Source organism: Artemia franciscana, chromosome 7 (genome assembly GCF_032884065.1).
Source record: "Artemia franciscana chromosome 7, ASM3288406v1, whole genome shotgun sequence".
Classification (NCBI taxonomy): domain Eukaryota; kingdom Metazoa; phylum Arthropoda; class Branchiopoda; order Anostraca; family Artemiidae; genus Artemia; species Artemia franciscana.
The window spans coordinates 34,781,936-34,799,933 of NC_088869.1; the positions used below are offsets into that span (position 1 = coordinate 34,781,936).

General features: G+C 34.7%; 1 long non-coding RNA gene across 1 annotated transcript in view; it reads left to right on the forward strand.

The window, feature by feature from the left end:
* The window catches only part of LOC136029200 (uncharacterized), a 34,962-nt gene extending 32,864 nt beyond the window's left edge, over positions 1-2,098 (forward strand). Inside the window, exon 2 of the long non-coding RNA XR_010617994.1 lies at positions 1,810-2,098. This is a non-coding gene — a long non-coding RNA (uncharacterized LOC136029200). The remainder of the gene's footprint in view (positions 1-1,809) is intronic.
* Positions 2,099-17,998: the final 15,900 nt, after the last annotated feature.

Here is a 17,998-nt window from a genome sequence, read left to right on the forward strand (position 1 = left end):
AATATTAAATAAAAAAAGCTAGTATTTTTAAATGAAAGTAAGGAGCGACATTAAAACTTAAAACAAACAGAAATTACTACGTATATGAAATAGGTTGTCCCCTCCGCAATCCCTCGCTCTTTATGCTAAAGTTTTTAATTGTTTTAAAAAGTAGAATTGTAGCAAATAGTCAAACTTTAGCGTAAAGAAGAGAAGGATCGCGGAGGGGACAACCCACTTCATATACGGAGTAATTTCTGTTCGTTTTAACTTTTAATGTCGCCCCTTACTTTCAGTTAAAAAAAAACCAGTTTTTTTTTTAAATTTAATTGCTGAGCGTTTTTGAATTAATGCATGTTTGAATTTGGCTCTCCACGCATAAATTATTAAAATGAAATTTGCATATTAATTCTTTTTTTGGCTAAATGGCTTTCTCTTAGTTTTGATCAGACAATTTTGAGAAATAAGGGGTGGGGAAGGAGGCCTAGCTGCCCTCCAATTTTTTGGTTACTTAAAAAGGCAACTAAAACTTTTAATTTTTGACGAACGTTTTTATTAGTAAAAAATATATGAAACTTAAGAATTAACTTACGTAACAAACTTTTATATTCTTATATTTTTATCATGTATATGAGGGGGTTTGTCCCCCCGTTAATACCTTGCTCTTTACACTAAATCTTAAGTTTTGTCCCAATTTTTTAAGAATGACCCCTGAATCAGAAAGGCCGTAGAATAAATAGTTGAAATTACTAAAAATACTTTAGCATAAACAGCGAAGTATTTATCTCCTCCTAAATTCCTCGCTCTTTATGCTAAAGTATTTTTAGAACCCTCATATTCGTAATAATATCTGTTCGTTTTAAGTTTTAATGCTACTCCTTACTTTCAATTGAAAAAAACTTTTTCATGTTTATTTTTTCTTTTTTTTTTATAATAATGCTATAAAATCCCTCACCCTTTTCATTGAATTTCCTTTCCCCCATGACATATTCCTCCAAGGAAAGATCTTCCCACATAGCCCCCTCCCCTCAACCCCACCCCAAACCAAATCCCCCTGAAAATGTCTGTACACTTCCCAATAACCATTACTGTATGTAAACACTGGTCAAAGTTTGTAACTTGCAGCCCCTCTCCCAGGGACTGTGGGGGAGTAAGTGATCCCCAAAGACAAAGTTATTATGGTTTTCGACTATGCGGAACAAAATGGCTATCTCATAATTTTGATCCGTTGACTTTGGGAAAAAGCGTGGGAGGGGGCCAAGATGCCCTCCAATTTTTTCGGTCACTTAAAAAGAGCACTAGAACTTTTCATTTCCGTTAGAATGAGCCCTCTTGCGACATTCTAGGAACACTTGGTATATACGATGACCCCTGAGGAAAAAAAAACAAAAAACAAATAAACACGATCTGTCTTCTGGCAAAAAATACGAAATTCCGCACTTTTTTAGGTAGAAACTTGAAATTTTTGCTATAGGGATCTCTGATACGCTGAATGCGATGGTGTGATTTTCGTTAATATTATATGACTTTTAGGGGGTGTTTCCCCCTATTTTCCAAAATAATGCAAATTTTCTCAGGCTCGTAACTTTTGATGAAAAAGATTAAATTTGATGAAACTTATATATTTAAAATCAGCATAAAAATCCGATTCTTTTGATGTATCTTTTAGCATCAAAATTCTGTTTTTTAGAGTTTCGTTTACTATTGAGCCGGGTCGCTCCTTACGTTACCACGAACTGTTTGATTGAAGCAAGCATACTCTGCACAGTGTGTTTTTTTCATTTTTTTTCCTTCAATGTTGAGAATATTCCAAATCTTTATCTATTTTAGCTGGATCACACCTTCTTAGATGATCTTCGAGCTTCAATGGTTTCACATAGTCATTGCTCAGAACTTTGCTGCATAAAAGGCATATGGGCAGCCCTTTGTCTGCTTTTGATGGTAGAAAGCCAAATCTCCAATAATCAACACGGAATCATCGACATTTCGCCTTGGATTCAGCCATGTTTCGTATCAGTTACCTACCTATACATCAAAAACATTGTTTTAGTAAATTCATGGTGGTCTTTTTTTTTTATCTGAAATTTTAAAATTAAACTATACTTTAATTTTGGTTAAATTTAGTTTTGAAAACCACTTATTAATTGCCAAAATAGGAACATAATACACAACAGTACCATTAATCTGCTTACCAGGCTTTTGAAAGACGCTGTGCCGAACAACATTCGATACTGTCCCAGATTGTTTTTGTTTTTTATGTATTTGGGACGCCGAACCTGGCAAAAATTTTATTTTTCATATAAGTTATTGAAAAATCTAGTAATATCTAGTAATAATCTAGTAATACTAAACTAATATCTGTTTATTTATAATATTTAGCAACACTCAATAGCGCATATTTTGGCTTTAGGTATAAATATTAAATCTCGGGTATTTTCTTCAGTTGGAGAGGTTTTAAAGCTAAAACTAAAAATACCGTCGGGTGGTTGTTGTAGAGAAACTACGCTCAGCTTTCCCCATTTGCGACCGTTGGTTTTTCAAAAACGAAAACGGAGGGCAATTGCAGAGAAAAACACCAAAGCAAATGCTAAACTCTTATGTTGTTTCCTAAACAAGCCAGACTCAAGTGTTAACAAGATAGAAGAACATTTTGGTAGAAAACAAAGTAGAAGACAGCCTAAACGGGAAAAGGAATTCCAAGGAGAACTAAGCGATGAATTTAGTAGCAATCCTTTTGAATTGCAAGAAAACCAAAACAAGCAACGAACCCTACGGTGCCTCTTCTTCTGAATACGACAAAGAAAAAGAAATCAACACCTCAACAGACCATGAAGAACCGACTCTTACTGATTCCCGCAATTACAAGTCCCTATAAAATCTGATTTAGATATTTATGACACTGCATGAGTTGAATAGTTATTTTACGAGCTTGGTTAGTTGGCCTGATCATGTAAGTACTAGCTTACGTGATTTAATTGTTACCAAGGGAGCAATCTCACGTGAGTTGAAACTCATCTAACTATCCTAGAGATGAAACTGTCCAAGAAATGAAACGAATAGTTTGCTCTCTACTTTGTTTGATTATAGGATAACCAACAATAGGGAAAAGTTTAAGAGACGTTGGTTATTTTACTCTAAAGTAAAAGTAGTGTGATCGGTTTTTCTCCATGACCTTTAACGCACCAGGATCAGCAACTTTGTTAAATAAAACAGAAATAGTGATTAGAGGCACATAGGTAAAACATTGAGAAAACATGAAACGACTCCAAATCACATGTTTCGTTACAAGAAATTGGTCTAAGCAGAAAAAAGACTGAATGAAGGAACGTCAAATCGGCCATTAAAATCGAATGATTGTTGCACAAGAAAAGGAAAGGTGTAAAAATGTTCTCACCCTACCCCTTGCTATCCTTAGCGCACTACCAACTTCTCTCTAGAGGGGATCCTCGAAACAATTTACAAACTGGACAACCAAAACTACTTAGATCTTGTTGAACTCATAGCCTAGTTCAATCCCATGATGAAAAAATGTATTTCGAGAGTTCAAGTGAATGAATGATAAACGAAGATGTCTCGTATCTGGAGAGTACGAAAGTCTATTTTAAACAGAGCCAAAAGAAGTAAAGTACTTTGCGTTAGCTCTAGACTGCACTCCAGACGTAGGCAGAAAAGAACAACTTTCTATAATCTTGCAATATTTCCATGAAAAAAGTAACAAAACAGTAGAAACGGATGAAAGTTTGGCTGGAATTGTTGAAATCATGGATATCAATGGCAAAGGCATGTCTGAAAAAGTTTTTAAGACGTTAGAAAACTATGGCCTTGACATTCAAAAAGTAAAGGTCAAGGCTGAGACAACAAGGAGGCCAAAATGAAGAGCAAAAAGTCTGTACTATAGAACAAAACAAGAGCCTTTTATCCCTCGAGATTCTCACAGCTAACACTTGGTGGTTATGAATGCAGCCAAGTTTTCAGTTCCAACAGTGACCAAGTTTAAAAAAATGCAGCGTCTTAACACCCTATTCAGCTCTTCAACCAAACGCTGGAGCTATGTCCTAAAGAGTCTTTTGAGGTCTGAAGAATCTTGTACTGAACTGCCTTTGACATTGAAAGAGCTGTGTATAACACAATGGGAGACACGAATTGATGCACTCAAAGCAGTGAGATTTCAGATTGTCGAAGATCGCCGATTTCCTTGGGATTTTTATGATGATCCTTCTTTTCAAGATGATATTAGGAGAGTAGCAAATTCTTTTGCCACAACGCTTGAAGATTAGGTCTTTTTGGTTTCTCTAATAACCTGGAATTACATTATCTTTAAACTTGAATTGGCCAGTAAGATTGTATGAAGATAAGAAAGTTACCTGAATGGCTGAAAGTTGAAATAAATTCATCTCTAACTCCTATGGAGTTAGAGAAGAACATCTTTGTAGTAGTGGGGGGGGGATTATTCCAGAGCTTATATCCTGATGCTCTGAAGAATATACCCTAAACCTCATTGCATATACATTAAACCTCATTTGCATACTTACATGAGCACATATTAGGTCATGACAATGATATGAATACGCTTTTATTTGGGTTGAATGAAACTGGTCTTATGACACATGCTTAGGTAAAGTAAATTGGACGCATTTTATAATACGAACCGAATTTTAATGAATCAAAAAGTGACAAATCGGCAACCTTTTTTTGTATGACTTGCGCTTGGGTAAAGTAATCCAGTGAAATTATTTCACCAATGAATCAATCGCTACGGTATTTTTTTTTTAGAGGAAACGTATGTTCCTCTATATCCTCTCTACACGGAGAGTCAAAAGCCCCTCTCTTGTTTTTGCCATTCCCCTTTTTGAACTTCAAATTTTTGGGGGCTTAGAATTTTTGGGACTTATAATCTCAAAAAGATGCTAATAATGTTCATATGCGCTTTTCTTCTTCGATTCATCTTTATATTTCTTGGTGATAGTATCTGTCAATACCCTTTTTGTTTTGCTTTCGATTTCACTGTCTATTATTACATTATTTTTACACAGGTAACAGTTCTGGCACGTAGACAAGATACTGTTTGTGATATTGGCAGAGGAATACGCCTTTCTTTTTCCCTTTGTTTCCATTTGAATGTTAATACCAGAACGGTGGTGATAGCACCTATCGACAGGTAACGTTTTACCACAAGCAATAACAAGAAGTTTCCTCTCATCATCGACTATTGTTTTTATACTTGCATTCTCTTTTACTGTTTTCATCTCTGGAAATGTCACTCCCGTATATCCACCATCAGCAATGTCAAATTTTTTTGGTAGTCCAAAGGAATCTACTCACTCACTGTCATGACAATGCACGCATACGTTTCCGATAGTGTTACCATATGTGCTCATGTAGATATGCAAATGAGGTTTAGTGTATATGCAATGAGGCTTAGGGTATACTCCTTAGACCATCGGGTTGTAAGCTCTAGAGTATTACCCCAACTACTCATCTTACTGACCCAAAAGAAAAATTTAAAGTTAATTTTCCTAGTAGCATTAGTCTACAACACCTGCTCAACTGTGGACACACATAGAGCAGCTTTTTCTATAAATTATGCTGCAGTGAAACTATGGAACAGCATTCCCTTGGAAATAAAAGATTTACAGTTCTGTCATTTCGATTTAATTATAAAAACTTCTTCTTTCCACTGGCACAAATGAAAAATGTTTAGGAGGACTCTCTCTTTTTTGTTCCGTAGTTCACAGTGCCTTTTTTCAGTCTTCTTTCTGTTTCAAAGTTTAGCACTTTGTTGTTCTGTCAATAATAACTGATATAATAATGTGAATACTCGATTTTCTACAGGGACTACATTTAGGCCCTAGGGCTCATTGGTTAGTCCCCGGAGCTGTGTTTTATATGTGTGTTTATACTCAATAAAGTCAAAGTCAAAGTAATTTCTGTTATTTTTGGCTGGTATAGGCCGTGGTTTGTCCTTCATTAGGTTGCACCTACCACTGCAACTGTGATTTATTGTGACTTACTCTACTTAAACGAGTTGCCGTGTATGTATGTATATATAATTCATTTCAACAAGAAGAAGTTTTTTCCAACCACCTGAACCATCAAACGTGACGAGACCAAGATGACGAACCAAAAAACCGAACATTCACAATTGCTGAAAATGGACAACTTGGACAATCAAAGAAGACAAAACCAATCAAAACAGCCAAAGCAAAGGACGAATGGACATTGCTGAAAATGGAATTGCTTAAAATGGACAACCTGGACAATCAAAGAAGACAAAACCAATCAAAACAGCCAAAGCAAAGGACACAAAAAAATTTCTGATTTAGCGATAAATGAATAAATGATTTAGCGATAATGAAACATAAAGAAATATGCGGTTAGAAGATAAGCAACAACCTGGTCCATCAGACGTGATGAGACTAATCCAAACAGCTAAAGCGGTGGGCGCTAAAGAAACATCTGAGGTAGTGATGGAAGAAAATTAAGAACAAGAAATATGAGGTTAGAAGACGACTGACAGCGAGATTCACAACGAATCAAAACGAAAATGAAGCACAAAGAAATGTTTAGTCTCTGTAGACGAGCAATTGTGTATGTATTTATGTATTTGACTATTTCTCTCGGAAAAGGCTCGATGTTTTTTTGTTTTTTTTTTAAGTGGCATTTACTGGCCTGACGAATATCAGTATATATATATATATATATATATATATATATATATATATATATATATATATATATATATATATATATATATATATATATATATATATATGTATATATATATATATATATATATATATATATATATATATATATATATATATATATATATATATATGTACTGATATTCGTTCATAACAATCTTATCAATTTCGGATTTATGCAAGTTTAAAATCTATTTAGTAAATTACACTGCCAGTGTAGGAGCAGTGGTATGTACATATTGCCCTTTGGTCAATTGAACATCATGCCCTGAAAGCTCAAACTTATTGCTCCTGGTTTTTCTAAAATATTGTTCACACATCCTTTCGACAACCTGTTGGCACATAGTGTGATTTGATTCAATTCGACTTATCCCTCGACATACCCAGAAATGTTTATCCTAATACCCTTAGTCTCCGTAGCAGTCACGATAGAAGAGGTAATTGTGGTAGCGCTTGCAGTGTGGTGGTAGTAGTAGTAGAAGTAATGATAATAGCAGTATTAGTAGTGTGAAAATATTGCATTTTAGTCAATTAACCATCCCCCTTATCATTTCTGCAAGTTCAAACGTAATACCCAAATTAATTCCTTAGATAAGCCCTTGCGACAACTGACTTGGACATAACTTGTTTTGATTTTGTTTTACACTCCCCTCAACATTCTCTGAAAGCTTCACCTGAATGCTATTTTTTGGATCCCAAAAACCAATCAGGTCCACCTTTTCTGATACAAATATTATTGGGTGAATTGTATAGTATATAGCCTTAGCCTCGAGGGCTGTGGGGGGGGGGACATTCCCAAAGGCATAGCTATTGGATCTTTCGACCAAGCTTAACAAAATGGTTATCTTTAATTTCTTATCCTATTAATTTAGGGGAATATTGTGCATTGATGGAGGACTAGTCACCAATGATTTTTTAATCGTAAAAATAGGCCCTAGAACTCTCAATATATAATCAAATAAGCCCCTTCCGATTTTTTCTACGTTAACTACTTCCATACGAAGTGCCCTGATGAAAAAAATTCATAGTACCCACTTTACTCTTTACTTAGGCAGCGCTATTGCACTGCCTATGATTGTTTTATTTTAGTGTAAATACTAATGATTGAGGGGAGTTGCATCCCATCTCATGCTGAGTATAACCCAGATATAATACTTAAAAACTAGATATTCCATTTATACTCTCATTTGAAGAAACTTACTTTTCTTATCTCTAGACATACGAAAAATTACGTTTAGAAATTAGTTGGAAAGATAAGATGGAAACAGAAATAACAAGAAAAAAATTGTACCGAATTCAGCACAGTGGAAAAAGACATTTTGGGCCCTTCTCCATCTCAACATTAAAATACGGCTATTAAAGATAAAACGAGCTGTTTTGACAACTGTGCTTCATTCTTCAAGACATTTTCTGTAAATTTCATCCAATCGCAGAGAGTGAAAAAAAAATTTTAATGTCATTCTAAATATTTTTTTCTTAGAAATACATCCTTTCTCTTTCTCATGAGCTGTCTTAGCAATTAAATTTTAAATATAGTTCGTTTCTGATTGACTGGCATCCTGTCCTTTAAGAATAAAGCCATAGGATAAAAAAAAAAAATACAATTTGTCAGACATTTATTCAAAAGAGCAGTGTTTGGTAGATAATATATCGCCTTTTTGCTATTATTCTTTTCCTCTTTTGAAAGGGACCTAGGAGACGCCCCTCGGACATTTTAAAAGTTATTAGTTTGTCCTCTTTTCCTTTAGCTCAATATATTGAAAAATTTCTCAGGCTTTTACTTTTTGATAAGCGATTTATAAACTTGATGAATTTCATATATTTAGAAAATGCATGAAAATCAGATTCAATTGATATACATATTGCTATCAAAACCTGTTTTTTTAGAGTTTTGTTTACTATTAGCCTAGGTAACTCCTTGTAACTCGTTACTATGAACTATCCAATAGCATAGCCAAACGAATTATGCTAAAATGATTCGTATTGAAATATTTATTTTTCAAACAGTTCGCGGTAACGAACCAAAACTTTAAAAAATGAATCTTAACGAAAATCACACCATCAGATTCAGCTTATCAGAGAACCCTATTGAAGAAGTTTCAAGCTCCTATATACAAAAATGTGGAATTTTGTATTTTTTGCCAGAAGGCAGAACACGGATGCGTGTTTATTTGTTTGTTTTTTGTTGTTGTTTTTTTTTTGTTTTATTTTTCCAGGGGTAGTCGTATCGACCCAGTGGTTCTAGAATGTTGTCAGAGGGCTCATTCTAACGGAAATGAAAAGTTCTAGTGGCCTTTTTAAGTTACCAAAAAAATTGGAGGACACCTAGGCCCCCTCCCACGCTAAATATTTTCCCAAAGTCAACGGATCAAAATTCTGAGACAGCCATTTTATTCAGCGTAGTCGAAAAACCTTATACCTATGTCTTTAGGGACCACTTACTCCCCCACAGTCCCCGTGGGAGGGGCTACAAGTTACAACCTTTGACCAGTGCTTACATATAGTAATGGTTATTGGGAAGTGTACAGACGTTTTCAGGGGGATTTTTTGGCTGGAGGAGGGGTAGAGAAGAGGAGGATATATTGGGGGAACTTTTCATCGAGGAATTTGTCATGGGGGAAGAAAATTTCCATGAAGGGAGCGCAGAAATTTCTAGCATTATTAAAAAAAAAACAATGAAAAAATAAATATGAAAAAGTTTTTTTCAACTGGAAGTAAGGAGCAGCATTAAAACTTAAAACGAACAGAAATTATTATGTATATGAGGGGCTCACCTCATCCTAATACTTCGCTCTTTACGCTAAAGTATTTTTAGTAATTTCAACTATTTATTCTACGGCTTTTTGATTCAGGGGTCATTCTTGATGAATTGGGAAAAAATTTAAGCTTTAGTGTAAAGAGCGAGGTACTGACGAGGGGGTGAACCCCCTCATATATGTAATAAAAACATGAGAATACAAAAGTTCGTTACGTAAGCTAATTTATAAGTTACGTATATCTTTTACTAATAAAAACATTCGTAAAAAATTAAAAGTTCTAGTTGCCTTTTTAAGTAACCAAAAATCGGAGGGCCACTAGGCTTCCTCACCCACTCCTTTTTTTCTCAAAATCATTCGATCAAAACTATGAGAAAACCATTTAGCAAAAAAAAATATACAAGTTTCGTTTTGATTATTCCTCTGCGGAGAGCTAAAACCAAAACATGCATTGATTCAAAAACGTTCAGAAATTATATAAAAAAAAGTTTTTTTTAACTGAAAGTAAGGAGCAACATTAAAACTTAAAACGAACAAAAATTACTTCTTATACGAAAAGGGCTGCTTCCTCATCAACGTTCCACTCTTTACGCTAAAGTTTTTTACTGTTTTAAAAAGTAGAGTTGAGAGAAAGAGTCAAAATTTAGCGTAAAGAGCGGGGCGTTGATGAGGAAGTAGCCCCTTTCATATACAAAGTGATTTCTGTTCGTTTTTAGTTTTAATGTCGCTCCTTACTTTCAGTTAAAAAAACTTTTTTTTAAATTTAATCTCTAAATTGAAGCAGTTTGAGTTGTATACTGGTAAAAAAAAAAAAAAAAAACACAAAACGAAGAAAAATATACAACATAACCTCATTAAAATCCATTTCATTTTAACTAGAGCGTAAATGACTTGTGCTTACTAGGACATACCCATATTTTTTATCTGGGTAAATATTATCTGTTTCATTTTTTTTTACAAAGCTTAGAGGGCAGTCGCTGTTACTTTAACAAATCCTTTGTTACAGGATTTGTAAGAGTAAGGATTACAAAGTAACAGGATCCTGTTACTTTAACGGATCCTGTGCCATAAGAAAAAGTTATCAGTCTAAAGATTCCGTACTTTGAAAGGAACTGAGTGTGAATTCACTTTCAAACAGAATTGTGGAATAGCAATGATTCAAAATAATGGAGGTTAATGTGAAATTCCACTTCCACTATAAAAGGACTTGAAAACCAAAATAAAAAGACAGGGATTAAAAATTTATTTGTTAAGGCTACATTAGCCCCTAAGCCCAACAAAAGGATTCGATTCAGCCCCAGTCTAGGCTGTTTATTTGCCAAAAGGTAATTGTTCCACCAACATCGTTTCCCCGATTCGACCATCTGGTGGGTGGGGTGGGAGTGGAGGGACGGTTAAATCGGAAAAATTAGAAAAAATGAGATATTTTTAACTTACGAACGGGTGATCGGATCTTAATGAAATTTGATGTTTGGAAGGATGTCGCGTCTCAGAGCTGTTATATTAAATCCCGACTGGATGTGGTGAAATTGCGGAGAGTTGGAGGGGGGGGAGCCTAAAATCTTGGAAAACGCTTAGAGTGGAGGGATCAGGATGAAACTTGGTAGAAAAAATCTCTTAAATCCCGACTGGATCAGTTGCTATTCAGTCTCTGACCTGTTAAGACCAACTAACAATAGCCTAACGCGCGTCCGTACCTGCCTTGATGTATTTTTTATTCATTTGTTAGTCAAGATTGATTGGAAGATTCAAAATTGTAGTGAATTTTCCATGACAAGTTGAAAAAAAGGAAAAGAAAATTGCAGTTTTTATAATAGTAGTGCTGGACTGAGACTGATTAAAGCTGTTTGCCGTGGTTATGTTTAAAGCTTAGATAAAGCTTTTTAAGGTAGGCGATTTGTAATTTCTCTTGACCCTTTCTCTCAACTATTCTTTTTAAAACAGTAAAAACAATTTGCGTAAAGAGCAGGGTATTGATGAGGAAGCAGCCCCTTTCATATACGAAGTGATTTCTGTTTGTTTTAAGTTTTAATGTCGCTCCTTACTTTCAGTTAAAAAAATATGTTTTTTATATTTAATTTCTGAACGTTTTTGAATCAATGTATGTTTTGATTTTGGCTCTCCGCAGAGGAATAATTAAAACAAAATTTCATATTTTTTTTGACTTAATGGCTTTTTCATAGCTTTGGTCGAATGATTTTGAGAAAAAAAGGAGTGGGGGAGGAAGCCTAATTGCCCTCCGATTTTTTGATTATTTAAAAAGGCAACTAGAACTTTTAATTTTTACGAATGTTTTTGTTAGTAAAAGATATTCATAACTTATAAATTAACTTACGTAACGAACTTTGTATTCTCATTTTTTTTTGTTACATATATGAGGGGGTTCATCCCCTCGTCAGTACCTCGCTCTTTACACTAAAGCTTAAATTTTGTCCCAATTCATTGAGAATGACCCCTGAATCACAAAAGCCGTAGAATAAATAGTTGAAATTACTGAAAATACTTTAGCGTAAAGAGTGAGGTATTAAGAGGAGGTGAGCCGCTCATATGCGTAATAATTTCTGTTCGTTTTAAGTTTTAATGCTGCTCCTTACTTCCAGTTGAAAAAAACTTTTTCATATTTATTTTTTCATTGTTTTTTGTTTTAATAATGCTAGAAAATCCTGCGCTCCCTTCATGGAAATTCTCTTCCCCCATGACATAATCCTCGATGGAAAGTTCCACCAACATATCCCCCTCTTTTCAACCCCTCCCCCAACCAAAAAATCTCCCTGAAAACGTCGGTACACTTCCCAATAATCGTTATTATATGTACGCACTGGTCAAAGGTTGTAACTTGTAGCCCCTCCCACGGGGATTGTGGGGGAGCAATTCGTCCCCTAAGACATAGTTATAAGATTTTTAACTACGCTGAATAAAATAGCTATCTCAGAATTTTGATCCGTTGACTTTGGAAAAATAATTAGTGGGGGAGGGGGCCTAGGTGCCCTCCAATTTTTTGGTCATTTAAAAAGGGCACTAGAACTTTTCATTTCCGTTAGAATGAGCCCTTTTGCAGCATTCTAGGACCACTTGGTCGATACGATCAAACCCTGGAAAAAAACAACAAACAAACAAAAAAAAACAAACAAATAAATAAACACGCATCCGTGATCTGCCTTCTGGCAAAAAATACAGAATTCTTCATTTTTGTAGATAGGAGCTTGAAACTTCTACAAAAAAGATTCTTTGATGCGCTGAACCTGATGGTGTAATTTTCGTTGATTCTATGACTTTTAGGGGGGTGTTTTCCCCTATCTTCTAAAATAAGGCAAATTTTCTCAGGCTCGTAACTTTTAATGGGTGAGACTAAATTCGATGAAACTTATATATCTAAAATCAGCATTAAAATACGATTCTTTTGATGTAGCTATTGGTATCAAAATTCCATGCTTTAGAGTTTTGGTTACTATTAAGTCGGGTCGCTCCTTACTACAGTTCGTTACCACGAACTGTTTGAAAAACTGAATCTTCATTGCCCATTTAGAGCTACATACCGGAAAAGAAACTCACCCAAAAAACCTTGGATGAGTTTATCGCTTTTATAATCTATCAAGGAAGCAATCGACTGTATAAGATAAAAATGAAATACCCCTCAGCTCATAATGTACAGCGATTCATTAATTATAAAATTTTGCTGGTGGTTCTTAGAACAAGTGAACAAATTTATTATGAAAATTCATTTAAAAAATCGGAATCACCTAGGACTACTAGATGGGCTCTCCACAAATATTATGAAAGAACTTACTTGTGTTATCCATGTCCCATTGCTTCATATTTTAAAGGCATCTATACCAGATTGTTCATTCCACTTAACAAGCTATTGCTGCGCTAATCTTAGAGATTAATGATTCACTAAATGATAATAATCATGTGTCTGCTCTCTTCTATTATATAAAAAAGGCATTTGATAAGTTAAACCATGAAATCTTGATGGAAAAAATTAATAACACAGGTATTAGAGCTAAAGGTCTAGATCTAATAAAATTTTACCTGCATGATCGAAATATTCAGGTAGAAATAAATGGACATTTATCAAGCCATATCGTTATTGATGATGTTGGAGTTCCCCTAATCAGTATTGGGGTCATTACTATTTTTGATCTATATAAATGACCTCCCAAGGTATTTACCCCAAGATAATAGCTTAGCAGTAATTTTGGCAAACAATACGGCTGTGACAGCAAAAGCTAAAACCGCATCTTTGTTGGTTGAGAAAATGGTGACAGCAATGAAATCTTTGAATAAATGGTTTGCGTGTAAAAGCCTAGCTCCGAACTTTTCTAAAACTAATTTCATGATTTCTGGGTGGTCACAGCGGGGGATAAATGAAATTACCATAGATGAGTTAATTGTAAATCAAAGTAGGATAAAAAGAGTATATTCATTTCGTTACCTTGGGATTATTCTCGATGAGCTTTTATCTTTCCGTAAGCATTCTGATTATTTGATATTGAAACTTGCCCATCACTTGGGTTGTCTTTATAGATTGAAACAGGTTTTTCCTTTCTCCATCCTTAAAATTTTATACCATTCTCTGATTGAATCATATCTTAATTATTGCCCCATAGTTTATCTCAACACATTTATGGTCCATCTGCAACCTGTTCAGATAATTCAAAATAAGGCAATTAGAATTCTTTGTGCTTTTGTTCATCGGCCTGCGAGACTTAAAATCTGTCAGAAACCCAAACCTTATATATTTTTCTCAATATACTTAATCTAAAACAATTGAAGGACGTGCATACAGCAATGTGGTATTATGATATTAAATCCTCAGCAAATTATTTCCATGATTTGGGTATAATTAGGACTCCCACTTCTCCTGCCCACTGCATCTGTTCCAAGAAGTATCGCCTTCCGCCAATCAAATCAGAAAGAGCTAGATTCTCAATTAGATACCAGATTCCTCATATAATAAATAAACTTAACTTAGTAGAAATGTCCCGAAGTTTCACAAGTCGATTTTCTTTGAAAAAACATATTTCAAAAATAATCCTTTGCCTGGATGTCGGGATTGATTAATAATAGATTTAGTATGTATTTTGCTCTGGTGTTCTTACGCTGGGGTGGCCTCCTCTATGATCTCCTACCTTGTATGTTTTTTTTCTTATTTTTTTTTCTCTTTTTGGAATTATTAGTATGACGAGACGTTGTTTTTTTTTTGCTATGCGTTTGTACTGCCCCAGCCTTACGAGCTCTGCTCTCTGTTGGGGCACAATATTATTTTTGTATATTTTTAATTTGAATTAATAAATGTTGATTGATTGATTGATTGGATCCTGTGTCATTGGGAGGGGGGAGGCGGAAATCTTGGAAAACGCTTAAAGCTGAGAGATCAGGATGAAACTTGGTGGGAAGAATAAGCGCAAGTCCAAGATATGTGATGGAAATAACTGGACCGGATCCACTCTCTTTGGTGGAGATGGGGGGGGGGGTAATTCGGAAAAATTAGAAAACATGAGGTATTTGTAACTTACAAACAGGTGATCAGATCTTTAATGAAATTTGATCTTTAGAAGGATCTTATGCTTTAGAACTCTCATTGTAAATCCCGGCCAGATCTGGTGACGTTGGAGGGAGCTGGAGGGGGAAACCAGAAATCTTAGAAACCGGAGATCTTAGAAAACACTTAGAGTGGAGAGATCGGGATGAAACTTGATGGGAAGAATAAGCACAAGTTATAGACATGTAATTGACATAATTGGAACGGATCCGTTCTCCTTAGGGGACCTGGGGGGGTTGTTAATTTGGAAAATTAAAAAATTGAGGTAATTTAACTTAAAAACTGATGATCAGATCTTAACGAGATTGGATATTTAGAAGGAACTCATGTCTCAGAGCTCTTATTTCATATCCCGACCAGATATGTTGACATTGGAGGGAGTTGGAGGAAGAAACTGGAAATCTTGGAAAACGCTTATAAATGTTGTAGATACGTGATTGACGTAACCGGACTGGATCCGCTCTCTTGGGGGAGTTGGGGGTGGGGTTCAGTGTTTTGGCGAGTTTGGTGCTTCTGGACGTGCTAGGACGATGGAAATTGGTAGGCGTGTCAGGGAGCTGCACAAAATGACTTGATAAAGTCGTTTTCCCCGATTCGACCATCTGGGGGGGCTGAAGGGAGAGGAAAAAATTAGAAAATTTGAGGTATTTTAACTTACGAGTGCGTAATTGGATCTTAATGACTTTTGATATTTAGAAGGATCTCGTGACTCAGAGAACTTATTTTAAATCCCATCCGGAATTAAGCTACTGATTTTCCTTTTAAAACAATCTATTGATTCTTAGAATTTTGCCAGAGCTCTTACCATGTGAGCTCTTGGCTCTTGGCTCTTCAGACCTCGTCACTAGTGCCATATGAGCTCATAGCTCTTATTCCAACTGGAGTCTATGTAAATAGTTTTGTTTTTTCTTTTTTATATAGTCCTCAGTCGTTTAAGGTTTGTTGGAATTGCTATTCCATAGGATTTTGGCCCTAGTCAGGCCAAAAGTGATGTTTATTAGGATAGAATGATAGAAACTGGAACGTTAATGAGGTACTACCTCTTTTGTTACTGTAAAAAGGGAATTAGAACGCTAGTGTTTTTGAACGGCCAGCACTTTCATTTAATTGCACCTAGTGAAAAAACAATGCATCAAAAACAAAATTATTACTTGTCAGTTATGATCGATTTTGCGAAAAATAATTGTAAATTTCGTACTTTTGGAGATAAAAACATGAAATTCCAGAGGTATCGGATATGTTCTACTTTACGTTCCAATTTTCACCAAAGATGCCGTTTTGTTGAAATTACACATCTGTTCTTATATTGTTATATTTTGAAGGATGACTTGAGTAAACATTATGGTAATTATTGTAAATAGTTTTTGGTGGGTGGGGTAATTGAGACTAAAACAACAATAACTTATTTTGAATGATACCTATTGTTAAGTTTTTTTCAATAAATTCAGCCTCCCTCCTCCCCAGTATTTTCTTATTTTTCAGGAAGTACTTTGATATGAAAATAATTTATTTTGTGTTCTTTTATTTTGTTTTCATAAATACTGGTGATTTCAAATTTTTCCAAAATTAATCCTCTAAAGAAATTTTCTAAAAGTAGCCACCTATCCAGTCCTTTTTATCTTTAGCCAGAAAATGTTATTGTGCCAAGATTCAGAAAAAATCATTTAGCCGTTTCCAACAAAAGAAATAACTATGTACCGAGATTCTTATATACCACTATCGCTTGATTAGATAACTAGCTTATCTCCTAATTCGAAAGACTTCCCCTCCAAAACAAAATGTGAGACTGTCTGAATATATTACCACACAATGACTTAAGACCACACCGAAAATCTTTGAGGGAATGAGAGCTGGGGTATTTAATTGTTGGCGAAGAAGCAAAATAAAAGTATTGCTCCTTCAACTGTTTTAATGGTGAAGCCGATCACTGTCTACTGCCACACTTTACATTTCTCCAGCAATATTCTCATCCTAATTTAATTTTCATCAAATTTAATTTTTCGTGCAGAAACACTTTTACTCTTTGTTCCATCAATGATAGCAAAGTGAGGAATTTTGAAGTTTACCTTATAACGTTTATTCTTTTGGTAAGAGAAAGCAATTTTTTCTTTGAAATTTAGGATTACATAATTTAACATCTGTTTTGCTTTCACTAGTATTGCTGTCAAACCAATATCCTAGATTAGGCTTAAACTAGGAAAAGATGAGGATGAAGAGGTGATGCTCAGCTACGAGAAACTTGATCAAGTGGACAACAAAGGTTTTTTTGTGATTAAGTGAAAAGAAAACAAAGTTTTTTTCTGATTCGTAAAGAGCAAAGATGAAACTAAAAATGCAAAAACAATGAAACTTAAATTTTAGTTTACTCAAAATGTCAAGCAATATTAGTTTTCAGTAAGTCGTTAGTTTTTCAGAATTCTAAAAATTTAAAAGATACGTTAGGGATCAGATTATTTGAACCGAAATTGTGGATAAGAAGATATGGAACTTATTATCTTTGTGTTCTGAATTCAATTCAATTTGTACCCTTCATAAGTCTATGGTTGCGTTGAACTAGAGACAAAGAAGAAGAGACATCGCAAGCCCTCAAGATTGAAGTATTTTTTAAGAGATTTCCATTTATTTTTATTTTGTATAAATGTCTTTTTGAAATAAACGTTTACTCTTGGAATTAATCGAAATAATAACATTTCCGTATCAACTTCAAATGGCAATATTCCTCACTAGACAGTTTTTCTTAATGGGTATTTAAATTCTCGGTTACTTTAGGCTGTGTTTTTTGCTTTACTAGGCTGTTAAAGGAACTGAGAGGGGTAGCAATAAAAAGGAGGAATTTCAAATTTCTGATTATATTGATTATGAGTATGTTTTTGATCATGTAGATTGTTATTGTAATCTACATGATCCGTGGAATATGTAATAGCCGTGGAATATATTTTGGGAAACGAACGAAATAAACGAAGTCCTGACGTATCTGTTATAATAAACATTTTCCAAAACTACGTTGTCGTGTA